Below are 13,422 nucleotides of genomic sequence, written 5' to 3'. Positions count from 1 at the left end.
GGTCTTACAGGAAAAAGCAAGGGGTGAGAAGGTGAAAAATGGTTTTGTCATGTATAATGAGATAAGAATCCAAGGTCTTTGTTCAGACCAGGTGTCTCCATGGTTTTAAGTTTGGTGATAAGTTGCAATTCAGCAGCTTCTCTTTCCAGTCTATTTCTGAAATTCCTTTGTATTAAAACAGCTACTTTGAGATCTTGTATAGAATGTCCTGGGAGATTGAAGTGTTCTCCTACTGGTTTCTCTGTCTTGTGATTCCTGATGTCCGATTTATGTCCGTTTATTCTTTGGCGTAAGGTCTGGCCTGTTTGTCCAATATAGAGAGCTGAAGGACACTGTTGGCATTTGATGGCATACACAATGTTAGACGATGAGCAATTAAATAGTCCCGAGATGGTATGTGTGATGTTGTTGGGGCCAGTAATGGTGTTGTCCGGGTGTATGTGGCAGCAAAGTTGGCATCTGGGTTTATTGCAGGTTCTGGTGCCAGTGTCCATGTTAGGTCTGGTTGTAGTATTATTGTGGGTTAGGAGTTGTTTAAGATTGGGTGGCTGTCTGTAGGCAATGAAAGGTCTTCCTCCCAGAGCTTGAGAAAGAGAACTGTCATTGTCCAGGAGAGGTTGTAGATCTCTGATGATGCGCTGTACTGTTTTAACTTGGGAGCTGTATGTGATGACTAGAGGTGTTCTGTTATTTTCTTTTTTGGGTCTGTCTTGCAGCAAGTTCTCTCTGGGTATCAGTCTGGCTCTGTTGATCTGTTGTCTAACTTCATCTGCTGGGTATTTTAGTTCTAAAACGGTTTGCTGTAGATCTCTTAGGTGAGAGTCTCTGTCTGTAGAATTGGAACAGATGCGGCTGTAACGTAGTGCCTGGCTATATACAATGGACTGTTTGGTATGTTTGGGATGGTAGCTAGAGGCATGTAGATATGTTTGTCGGTCAGTTGGTTTACGGTATAAGGTGGTGTCTATGCGCCCATCCTGTATTTTTATAGTAGTGTCCAAAAAATGTATTTCTTGCATAGACTGATTCATTGTTAGGTTGATTGTGGGGTGAAAATCATTGAATTTCTGGTGGAAGGTGTCCAGGGTCTGTTGACCATGTGTCCAGATGATAAAAATATCGTCAATGTATCGCAGGTATCGCAAGATAATAAAGATGTTGATGATGATGATAAAATTAATAATAATTTATTATTTATACCCCACCCATCTGGCTGGGCTTCCCCAGCCACTCTGGGTGGCTTCCAACAAAATATTAAAATACCTTAATACATCAAACATTAAAAGCTTCTGAAATATACTTGGAGTTGAGTGTGAATTTCATGCTCTTTATTCAGCTCATAGTGGTGAGGAGGAATGGAAGTTCCCCCAGAATGTCTGCTTTATATACATTATTTACACAATGGGCTGCACGTGATTGGCTAATTCCGGGATTCTCCTGTAGGCCAATCAGGTTGTGGATTCACTTCCAGCTGGAGCTGGATTGGGTGGCTCCTGCGGACCAGTCATACTGTTGCATTGTTCTAGGACCAACCAGACTGCTGCATTCTGATTCCTATTGTTCTAGGACCAATCAGGCTGCTGCATTTTGGATCCTATTGTTCTCAGTACATAACAGCTTCCCTATCGTATTGTATCATATCGTATTGTATCGTCAGATTTGAGCACAACAGCAACTCTCGCCTCCTGTGGTTTCTGGCAGCTGGTATTCAGAAACATTGCTGCCTTCCATTGTGGAGGCAGAACAGAGCCATCCTGGCCCTGAATTAGTCCAATCCCCCTTTAAAGCCATCCAAGTTGGTGGCCATTACCGCCTCCTGTGGCAGAGAGTTCCACAGCTCATCTACACGGAGTGAAGTACTTTCTTTTATCTGCTGTGAATATCCTAACCTTCAGCTTCCCTGGGCTGTGATGAGTTCTAATCTAGCCTTGCACTTTGTTCACACAACTGTTTCTCCTGAGTTGATGGTGGGCAGCTGAAGAGGCACATCCCATATGCGATGCAGCCCCAGTTCTCCTGGCGCATGGGGACTCATCCCTTTTTTTGCTTTCTGAAATGTATGTTTATTTCACAAAGCTCTGGGCCCGTTCCAAAGCTGAACATATTTCTTGTTGCTCTGCATGTTCCAGAGCTCGGCTCTGACATTCCAAGGGAATCGGAATAAGCTCCGAATCCATCATCTTGCAGGGCATGGCTATAAACCTCCGAGTATCAGAAGCTGGAAGCAATTATCGGGGATGGGATTACTCTGCTAGAACTGGATGCATTTGTTCGCTTCCTCTGGTACATTTGGAACAAGCCACTGTCGGAGCAAGACACGGGGACAGAGGAAGGTTGATTTGACCTCGCAAGCATCTCATGATGTCTTTATGGCTTGGCTATGTTGCATGTGATGTAAGTCTGGACATATCAGACTTTCCAGCAATCTAAATATACCGCTCTTGTCTTGTCTTCCCCACTCTGCTATTTTCTCGGTTTCTCCATCCTGTGTGATGTATTGCTTTTTAAAATAAAAATCAGACTTTGGTCTTGGCCACATTTGAACATGATTTAGCTCAGTGGTTCCCAGTGGCTGATCGGATTACATGAGGGGTGCTAAGAAGGAAGGGCAGCAAGGGGTTCCTTGAGGCGCAAATGATTAGAAGACTTTGGAAAACTGGTATCGTTGGATCAAATTCCTCAGTTTTGTTGGCTTAATTAAACAACACAGTTTCAAGTGGATTTTGAATAAGTGTGCAATTAACTGTGGCTGTTCTGAATTATATTGTGCTATTATTTTGTTGTTTTATTGTGTTTGTGGTGCAAAACCATCCTACATTTCTCTGATGAAAATAGGGATGCCCTATTCCATTATTATTATTATTAGTAGTAGTAGTAGTAGTAGTAGTAGTAGTATACCCCGTCCATCTGACTGGGTTGACCCAGACACTCTGATCGGCTTTCAACATACAGTGGTACCTCGGGTTATGAACTTAATTCCTTCTGGAGATCTGTTCTTAACCTGAAACTGTTCTTAACCTGTGGTACCACTTTAGCTAATGGGGCCTCCCGCTGCCACCTCGCGATTTCTCTTCTCATCCTGAAACAAAGTTCTTAACCCAAGGTACTTTTTCTGGGTTAGCGGAGTCTGTAACCTGAAGCATCTGTAACCTGAAGCGTCTGCAACCCGAGGTACCACTGTATATAAAAACAAAATAAAACCATAAACATTTTTAAAAGAACCATCCATATGATGGTCTGTCTTCCAATGTCTTCTAAAGCTTATATAGTTACTTATCTCCTTGGCTTGGGGGTCAGATAACTCCATACCCGCCAACATTTCTCCAATGAAAAATTATTATTATTATTATTATTATTATTATTATTATTATTATTAATAATAATAATAATAATAATACCCCGCCCATCTGGCTGGGCTTCCCCAGTCACTCTGGGCAGCTTCCAACAAAATATTAAAATACAGTAACATTAAAAGCTTCCCTAAATAGGGATGTTCTAAGGAAAAGTGGGGAGCGCGGGTGGCACTGTGGGTTAAACCACAGAGCCTAGGACTTGCCAATCAGAAGGTCGGCGGTTCGAATCCCTGTGACAGGGTGAGCTCCCGTTGCTCGGTCCCTGCTCCTGCCAACCTAGCAGTTCAAAAACATGTCAAGGTGTGAAATATACTCAGAGTCGCAAAGTGATTTCATGCTCTTTATTCAGCTCATAGTGGTGAGGAGGAATGAATGAAAGTCCCCTCAAGGTATCTGCTTTATATACATTATTTACACAATGGGCTGCACATGATTGGCTAATTCCGGAATTCTACTGTAAGCCAATCAGGTTGTGGATTCACTTAAATCTGGAGCATGATTGGGTGGTTCCTGCCAACCAATCATACTGCTGCATTGTTCTAGGACCAATCCGACTGCTGCATTCTGAATCCTATTGTTCTAGGACCAATCAGACTGCTGCCTTTTGGATCCTATTGTTCTAGGACCAATCAGACTGCTGCAGTTTGGATCCTATTCGACTCAGTACATAACACCCCTCCCCTCTAAGTTCCAGTCCTGCCCGGGAGGTCGCATTCATAGTCCTCAAGGTACGCTGGCGGCCTACGTGTCCGTTGCGGCCTGTGGTGTTCCCTGGTCCGGTGTTCAGGTTCTGGCTCGTGTTCCAAGGATGCTGGCTGTGATGGGGCTGTTTGGTCTGGCGCAACCGGCTCGCTCAGTCGTGGTTCTGGTTCCGGTGTCCTTTCGGCCTCACGGGTCCTCTCTGTATTTACTGATTCTGCCTCTCCTGCTGGCCCCTGCTGCTCTATGGGCCTCACTGCCCCACTGTTCCCTTGGGACTCCTCTGCCCTTTCCTCCTCCTGGGTTTCTCCCGGGAATCGTCGCCGTATCTGGTCGCAGTGGCGGCGCCAGCATTGCCCTCCATCTGTTAGCACCTCGTACGACACAGGGCCAGTGACCCTGGTGACTGTGGCGGGTACCCATGCTGGGCCTGCCCCAAAATTCTTTGCGTACACTGAGTCCTGGGCCTCGAAGGTCCGGGGGTTCCTGCCTTCCCCCACCACTACCTCATCCTGAGCTCTATCGGGGTGAAGGCGGTCCAATCTGATTGCAAGGCGCCGACCCATTAGTAGTTCAGCGGGGCTCCGGCCAGTCGTTGAGCTGGGGGTGCTGTGCTGTGCTAGGAGGAATGTGGCAAGGCGGTACTCCCAATCCCCTTGCGTCATGCGGCGAAGGGTGTCCTTGGTGGTCCGCACCATGCGTTCTGCTTGGCCATTGGTGGCAGGGTGGAATGGCGCCGAACGGATGTGGCGGATGGCGTTCTGCGCTGTGAAGGTTTGGAATTCTCCTGACGTAAATGCAGTCCCGTTGTCTGAGACGAGAGTGTCAGGGAGCCCGTGGGTTGCAAACAGCCTGCGTAGTACCCGGATGGCTGCGGACGTAGAAGTGGACGGTACCAGTGCGACTTCCAGCCATTTGGTGTAGGAGTCCACCACTATGAAGAATGTTTTCCCCTGAAAGGGGCCAGCGAAGTCCACATGCAGGCGTGACCATGGTGCTCGGGCGGACTCCCAGGACTGGACTGGGGCCCTTGGGGGATCTGGGCGGGATTCTTGGCAGGCCTGGCAGTGTTTGACCCAGGCCTCTATCTCTCCGTCGATCCCCGGCCACCACACATAACTCCTGGCAAGGGCCTGCAGCAGTCGGATTGGTCCTAGAACAATGCAGCAGTATGATTGGTTGGCAGGAACCACCCAATCATGCTCCAGATTTAAGTGAATCCACAACCTGATTGGCTTACAGTAGAATTCCGGAATTAGCCAATCATGTGCAGCCCATTGTGTAAATAATGTATATAAAGCAGATACCTTGAGGGGACTTTCATTCATTCCTCCTCACCACTATGAGCTGAATAAAGAGCATGAAATCACTTTGCGACTCTGAGTATATTTCACTGGCGACGAGGATGGGATGCCGCTGAGCTGACTGCCACACACAGCACCGCAGCACCGCCACCTGCCGCACCGCTGCCTCGCACCGTGTATCCAGGCTTCAGCTCCGGGACACAAGGAACTCAGAATGGCAACCGACAGCAGCTTCTCGCCGTTCAACCCAGCAACGGGAGACTGGGAAGCGTACGCCTCCCGTTTCACTTTCCTCCTAGAAGCCAAAGGGGTCACCGATGAAGAAGACGCCAAGAAGAGGGCGATATTCTTCAGCGTCTGCGGAGAGGAGACGTTTGAAATCGCCCGGGCTCTCCTTGCGCCTGAAGACGTCGCTACTGTTCCATACAAAACAATAATGGAACAGCTGAAGGGGCACTTTTCGCCGCAACCCTCAGTGGTGGCTCGTCGAAATGCCTTCTATGCAAAGCGGCAAGCCCCTGGGGAAACCATAACTGGGTTTGTGACCTCTCTCCGCCAAGCCGCCCGGTTCTGCAACTTCTCAGAGCTGGAGAACATGCTTCGTGACCGCCTCGTCGGTGGCCTGAGGGATGAGAAACTGCAACAACGACTCTACGCTAAGAAGGACCTAACGTTCCAGGTCGCTCTGGAGGAGGCCCTGGCAACGGAAGCTGCCAAGAGGTCGACGCAAGAGGCACGGCCGAGCCTGCCATCCCAACCGAGGGTCCACCACGAAGACCTCACTGACGACTCAGGATCTGACAGGGAGGAGGTGCACCGAGTACAGCAGCGCACTCAAGCAGCCCACATACCACAGCTGCCTCGACGAGAAGGAGGGAACTGCGCAAGCTGCGGGGAAACTCACGAGAGGAGGACCTGCCGCTTCCGCAATGCAGAGTGCAGGCAGTGCAGAAAATTGGGACACATCGCCCGGGTGTGTCGGGCTCGGCCCACCCGACGCCAGGCATCAGATGACCAATCCAAGAGCCCCAGGTCCCGGGGCCCAACGCACCAAGGCAACTCGACGGAGCTCACGGACTTCCAGGTATACCAGTTGCCCTACCCCAACATAGAGAAAATTTATGTAGAGGTACGGATAGAGGGGGCCCCATGCCGCATGGAGCTTGACACGGGTTCAAATCTATCCATAATCTCGGCAAGGACCTTAAGGAAACTGTGTCCTACTGGGGGTCCCAAACTCAGGCCGGCCCCATTCACCCTCCGGGACTTCCAGAAACGTAAGGTCCCCACAATGGGGATGGGGACCTTCAGGGTGCAATACCGAGGGCGGACGCGGCAACTGGACTTGCTTGTGGTCAAGGGCCCCTACATTAGCTTACTGGGATTGGCATGGTTTGGACCACTGGGACTAGCCATCACAGGAGTGAACCACACTACCTTACAAGTGGATGTGGACGCTATATGCAAGGAATTTCCAGGGGTTTTCGATGGGAAATTGGGACAGTATACGGGCCCCCCCATTGCTCTACAGCTTGACCCCGCAGTACGACCAGTCAGGCTCAAGGCCCGCCGGGTCCCGTTCGCCCTGAAACCACGTATAGACGAGGAATTGGACCGGCTAGTGGAGCAAGGAGTGCTGGAGCCGGTGCCTAATGCCCCCTGGGAAACCCCAATCGTCACACCCGTCAAGCCTAATGGTTCGGTCCGCATCTGCGCAGACTACAAATGTACTATAAACAAGGCCCTCACGGCCCATGCATACCCAGTGCCAGTGGTCAGCCATGTCCTTGCTACCCTGGCTGGGTCGAAAATTTTTGGCAAGCTGGACTTGGCCCAAGCATATCAACAGCTGCCAGTAGATGAGGCCACAGCAGAGGCACAGACGATTGTGACGCACAGAGGAGCGTTCAGGGTAAAGCGGCTGCAATTCGGTGTCAGCGTGGCACCAGGCATATTCCAGAATCTAATGGACTCGCTCCTTAAAGGGATTCCTGGCGTCACCCCCTTCTTCGATGATGTGTTGATTGCCGGGCCCACACCAGAGGAGTTTGAGGACCGCCTCCGCACCGTTCTGCACCGTTTCCAGACAGCGGGTCTCAAGGTGAAGCGGGAAAAATGTCTACTAGGAGTGCCTCAGGTGGACTTTCTGGGATTTATGGTGGACGCAGAAGGGGTCCACCCGACTGGGGACAAGGTACGGGCCATTTGTGATGCCCCAGCGCCCAAGAGCAAGACTGAACTTCAGGCCTTCTTGGGACTATTGAACTTTTACCATTCCTTCCTTCCCCACAAGGCGGCGGTAGCGGAGCCCCTACACAGACTCCTGGACAAGCGGGCCCCTTGGGTGTGGGGCCAGCGCCAGGAGGCCGCATTCCAGGCAGTCAAGGACTTGCTTGTCTCAAACTCGGTCTTGGCACACTTTGACGAGAGGCTGCCGGTGGTGCTAGCATGCGACGCCTCGCCCTATGGCATTGGCGCTGTCCTGGGACACCAACTCCCGGATGGGAGAGAGGTACCGGTGGCATACTTTTCCCAGACACTCAACGCAACCGAGCGGAACTACTCACAAATCGACAAGGAGGGTCTGGCAATTGTGAAGGGAGTAAAAAAATTCCATGATTTCTTGTACGGGCGGCCCTTCACCGTGGTGACTGACCACAAACCGTTGCTTGGCTTGTTTGCCCCCGAAAAGCAGACCCCCCAAGTGCTGTCTCCTCGTGTCCTCAGGTGGTCAATTTTCCTTGCCAGCTACCAGTATGCGCTGATTCACCGCCCGGGGAAGGCGATGGGCCATGCGGACGCCCTCAGCAGGCTACCACTACCGGAAACAGGCCCCGACCCAGCACCTGCACAAGAGGTTATGAGCCTGGAGCTGCTTCCCGACCGCCCCATTCAGGCACAAGAAGTGGCACACCACTCCAAGAAAGATAGGGTCATCTCCCGGGTCCTGGACTGGGTGTGGAGGGGATGGCCCAGCAGCAGGCCTGGGCCAGAATTCGCCGGCTACACAACCCGCAAACATGAACTGTCGGCCCACAAGGGGTGCCTTTTATGGGGAAGCAGGGTCGTTGTTCCCCAGCCCCTCCGCAAAAGGGTCCTCACAGCCCTACATGAGACACACCCAGGGGTAGTAAGAATGAAAGTCCCCTCAAGGTATCTGCTTTATATACATTATTTACACAATGGGCTGCACATGATTGGCTAATTCCGGAATTCTACTGTAAGCCAATCAGGTTGTGGATTCACTTAAATCTGGAGCATGATTGGGTGGTTCCTGCCAACCAATCATACTGCTGCATTGTTCTAGGACCAATCCGACTGCTGCATTCTGAATCCTATTGTTCTAGGACCAATCAGACTGCTGCCTTTTGGATCCTATTGTTCTAGGACCAATCAGACTGCTGCAGTTTGGATCCTATTCGACTCAGTACATAACAAGGTGCAAGTAGATAAATAGGTACCGCTCTAGCGGGAAGAGAAACGGTGTTTCCGTGCGCTGTTCTGCTTGGCCAGACACAGCTTAGTCATGCTGGCCACATGACGCGGAAGCTGTACGCCGGCTCCCTCGGCCAATAAAGAGAGATGAGCGCTGCAACTCCAGAGTCGGCCACGACTGGACCTAATGGTCAGAGGTCCCTTTACCTTTAAGGAAAAGTGGGGAATTGAGAACCATTTGCACCAGTTTGAGTACTGCGGAGGGCAGGGACATAAATGGAATGAATGAATTAACAAATGAATGAATGAAGGTGCCCTTTTGGGCTCGTAAACCTTAGCCGGAATACAACAAGGCAGCAACAACCTTGATAGTTAAAGACCTCTGTTTTAAAGCACTGAGTTAGAAGGATGCTCTAGGTTCTTAAAAACATGGCTTGTGGCATCTGAGCTCTGGGATTGTGCATTCCCAAAGTGTAACACAGCTGGAAGTTGCAACATGTGCAGGCATGGGAAAGCAACCACCTCAACATATCAAGCAATATATCTGAGAGATCTGCATTGGCTCCCAGTACGTTTCCGAGCACAATTCAAAGTGTTGGTGTTGACCTTGAAAGCCCTAAACGGCCTCGGTCAAGGATACTTGAAAGAACATCTCCACCCCCATCGTTCAGCCCAGACACTGAGGTCCAGCTCCGAGGGCCTTCTGGTGGTTCCCTCCCTGTGAGAAGTGAGGTTACAGGGAACCAGACAGAGGGCCTTCTCGGTAGTGGCGCCCGCCCTGTGGAATGTCTTCCCTTCAGATGTGAAGGAAATAAGCAGCTATCCTATCTTTAAAAGACATCTGAAGGAAGCCCTGTTCAGGGAAGTTTTTAATATTTAACACTGTACTGTTTTTAACACTTGATTGGGAGCCGCCCAGAGTGGCTGGCTGGGGAAATTCAGCTAGATGGGCGGGGTATAAAGAATAAATTATTATTATTATTATTATTATTATTATTATTATTATTATTAGCAGCTAGGCAGGCAAGGTGTGAGCACATTCATTATCCTCCCTCCCTCCGCCTGCCTCTGCAGGCTTCACAGTCGCAAGTTTTATAACATCAGTCATAAAATACAGAATAATAAAAACAAACTAGTTAAAAGCAGTAATTTAAAGGCATCCCGGGGAGAACATTGTAGCCTTCTTGGCTATTATCCATGGATAGTCTTGCCCTCTTCTTAGGCAAGGTATTCCCCCCTGCGGCAGCATTTGAACCCAGATCTCATTTCTCGACGCCCAGCATTCATAGCCTTCAAAATGTTTGAGCTGCATTCCCATCTAAGGGTGAAATTCTGCAGAAGCAGACCCCCTTTGGGGCAAACTCTGTTTTTCTTTTCCTGCAAGATGAACGCTAGAGTCTTTGAGACACGTACGCAAGTTCCAGAATGGGAAAGGATGTGAAATTTCTAGTTCTTGTTGCTGCGAAGCATTCAAACAAATTCTTCCAGTGGAGAAAACGGATGCCGAAAGAAAGCTAAACACTTCGGCCTGGTCTCCTCTGAAAAAGCCAGGCCACTGGGACAAAGTGTCAACGTCTTTTGAAGAACAGAGAAGACAATGAAAGAGGCATTTCCCTGCCCCTGCTTGCAAAATCCCTATCTGGAAAGGCATTTCAGCTGTTTATCTTCTGAAACAAACATTGTACACATCTGAGGCCTCCTTCTGAACTGTAGTCCTGAGGATCTTTCCCCCACAATGTTCTGCCAGCCTCATGGCTGGGAAGAAACGCGGGAACGACCCCTTTAAAGCCCTTGCTCGAGGTCATTGCTTGCAAGACCACAACCTCAGCCATCCACGCAGGCATTCGTCACTTGAGGGCCGTCAAGTGACGTAGCAAAGGGGTGGGCAGAACGGAACAGGGGTGCTCCACAATCGTTCCAGGATTCCAACATTGGGTTGATTCCAATCCCCAGTGCCGGATTTACGTACAGTGGTACCTCTAGATGCGAACAGGATTCATTCTGGAGCCCCATTCGCATCTAGAAGCAAACGTAACCCGTGTCCTGAGTCTGCACGTGTGTGGGTCACATTTCGGCGCATCTGCGCATGCGTGTGATGTCATTTTGAGCACCTGCACATGTGCAAGCAGCAAAACCCGGAGTAACGCGCTCCGTTACTTCCGGGTTGCCGCAGAGCACAACTCGAACGCGCTCATCCTGAAGCACATTCAACCCAAGGTATGACTGTATAAGCTAATCAAGTTCTAGCTTAGGGCTTCACTCTCTTGGGGGGCCCAAAAAATTTTGAAGGGGGGAAAACCTGGTTTGCTCGGCGCTGTGGTCTAAACCACAGAGCCTAGGGCTTGCCAATCAGAAGATCAGCTGTTCAAATCCCTGCGATGGGGTGAGCTCCCGTTGCTCGGTCCCTGCTCCTGCCAACCTAGCAGTTGGAAAGCACATCAAAGTGCAAGTAGATAAATAGGTACCACTCCAGCAGGAGGGTAAACGGTGTTTCCGTGCGCTGCTCTGGTTTGCCAGAAGCGGCTTAGTCATGCTGGCCACACGACCCGGAAGCTGGACACTGGCTCCCTCAGCCAGTAAAACAAGATGAGCGCTGCAACCCCAGAGTCGGTCAAGACCCCTAACGGTCAGGGGTCCCTTTCCTTTTATATAGGGTGCCTCCATTCTGCATGGACTGGTTGCATGGCAACAAGTGCAAATGGCTTTAGATACCTATCAGGTCCATAAATGACCATATAGCATATATTCAACACAAAAAAGAGCGACAATTTGTTGTTGACCAGGGGTCAGCAAACTTTTTCAGCAGGGGGCCGGTCCACTGTCCCTCAGACCATGTGGGGGGCGGACTATATTTTTTGGGGGAAATGACCAAATTCCTATGCCCCACAAATAACCCAAAATGCATTTGAAATAAAAGCACACATTCTACTCATGTAAAAACACGCTGATTCCCGGACCGCCTGCGGGCCGGATTGAGAAGGCAAATGGGCCGGATCTGGCCCCCGGGCCTTAGTTTGCCTACCCATGTTGTTGACAAAGGACAGCTGGACATATAAAGGGCCCCATTACCTTCAGTTGCTTAGGGCCTTATCAAACCTAAATCCGGCTCTGAGGTTCACACTGAGTAACTGTGTACCCAGGAAAGCACAAGAAGAGTCCTCTTCTGCTCAAAAGCTTGTGAGCTTACCAGGGGGGCACCTGTTCGGCTACTGTGAGAACATGATGCTGGACTAGATGGGCCATTGGCCTGATTCCGCAAACTCTTATGTTCTTCTGTTAACTACATGATGCTGACCATTTCAGGTGCTGCGAAATGACTTCATTAAGGACACTTTCAGGTAGGAAGCCAGGGGTTTCCGATGCAAATCTCCGAGCCAAAGCAGAATTTCTGTCCATCTGCCTTTGTTGTTGCATCTCCTTCCCTCCCATTCTTCCAAACTGGCTAAGTTGGAAGAACATAGGCTTCCTAAAATGTTTCCTGGATCAGAGTTCCAGGAATGCCTGGACCCCAGTCCTAACTGTGAGCCAAAGAACATGCGATGCGCAATTTTATGTCGTTCTTATTCCAAGGTTTTGTTTATTTTCTCCCCCTTTTTGCCAAATCTAGCAGTGGTGGCTGCAATCTGGTGTTGAAACCCATATTTTTTTCTCCCAGGGAAGAAAAACCCATATTTTCTTCCCATATTTTTTCTCCCAGGGAAGAAAAGAAAACCCCAGAGATGGCCGCAACTGGATCTAACGCTCAGGGGTCCCTTTACCTTTAAGGTGCTACTGGACAATTTATTTATTTCGACTGTGTCAGACCAACACAACTACCTACATGAATCTTGTTCTCCAAAGGTTTTCTTTTGCTCTCCAGCTCCACTTGCCATCGCGGATTGTCGCATGTCTCGGGTGGGGTAGCCAAACAAAGCATGGGTGCTGTGTTCACAAATAACGCCAAGCCACGATTAATACAAACAAATGGTTGGTATGGCTTCGGACTGTGGCTTGTTGGCAGTAAATATAGTTAAGCTGCCGAGCCGGATTTGTATGTGGCGCTAAGCCAAGATTGGGGAATCTCGGGCCTCAGTTGCAACATGGATTATGACAACAATGGCAGTTTTTATTGTTTGCGCCATTGTAGCACCCTGCTTGTGGTTAACGCTTAGCTGGAATGAAATATTCAACGCAGCAATAGAGAAATTAAAATAATAATTTATTTGTATTTTGGGTGGTGGGACTTCAGAGGTGTTTGCCTCTGTTCATCTTATACCTGGGTCTTGCCCTGCCATGTCTGCTTATGTTAATCTTGTACCAAGGACATGTCTGGACATGTTTGCCAGGGTAAACCAAGTGTAACCCCTGTCTACCCCTCCCCTTTTGTGACATGTCAGTGATGTAGCAATGATGCTGTACGAACTGTATTCTGGGATATGGTGGGAAAGTTTTAAAAGTCTTTGTCACCCCATCCTCGGGGTTCAAAATTCCTCTTTGAACCTGTTGCGCAATAAACTTTGGTCTACAGCTATTTGCTCCGGTTGGTGGCTGAACTCCTTCCTTTATTCCGCAGGGACCCGCGGGCTCTGCCCAACCAGCTGGGTGACTGAGCAGCCTCGCGCCTAGATTTTCCCGTAACAAATACCGAGGTA

General features: G+C 49.5%; 1 long non-coding RNA gene across 1 annotated transcript in view; it reads left to right on the top strand.

The window, feature by feature from the left end:
• Positions 1–302: 302 nt before the first annotated feature.
• Positions 303–13,422, top strand: part of LOC310844907 — a 100,271-nt gene continuing 87,151 nt past the window's right edge. The window contains exon 1 of the long non-coding RNA XR_014564380.1: positions 303–399. This is a non-coding gene — a long non-coding RNA (uncharacterized lncRNA). The remainder of the gene's footprint in view (positions 400–13,422) is intronic.

This window comes from Podarcis gaigeae (genome assembly GCF_964106915.1).
Source record: "Podarcis gaigeae genome assembly, chromosome: 1".
Taxonomy (NCBI): domain Eukaryota; kingdom Metazoa; phylum Chordata; class Lepidosauria; order Squamata; family Lacertidae; genus Podarcis; species Podarcis gaigeae.
The sequence above is the reverse complement of the archived record's forward strand: the minus strand, read 5'-3'. Positions and strand labels throughout refer to the sequence as shown.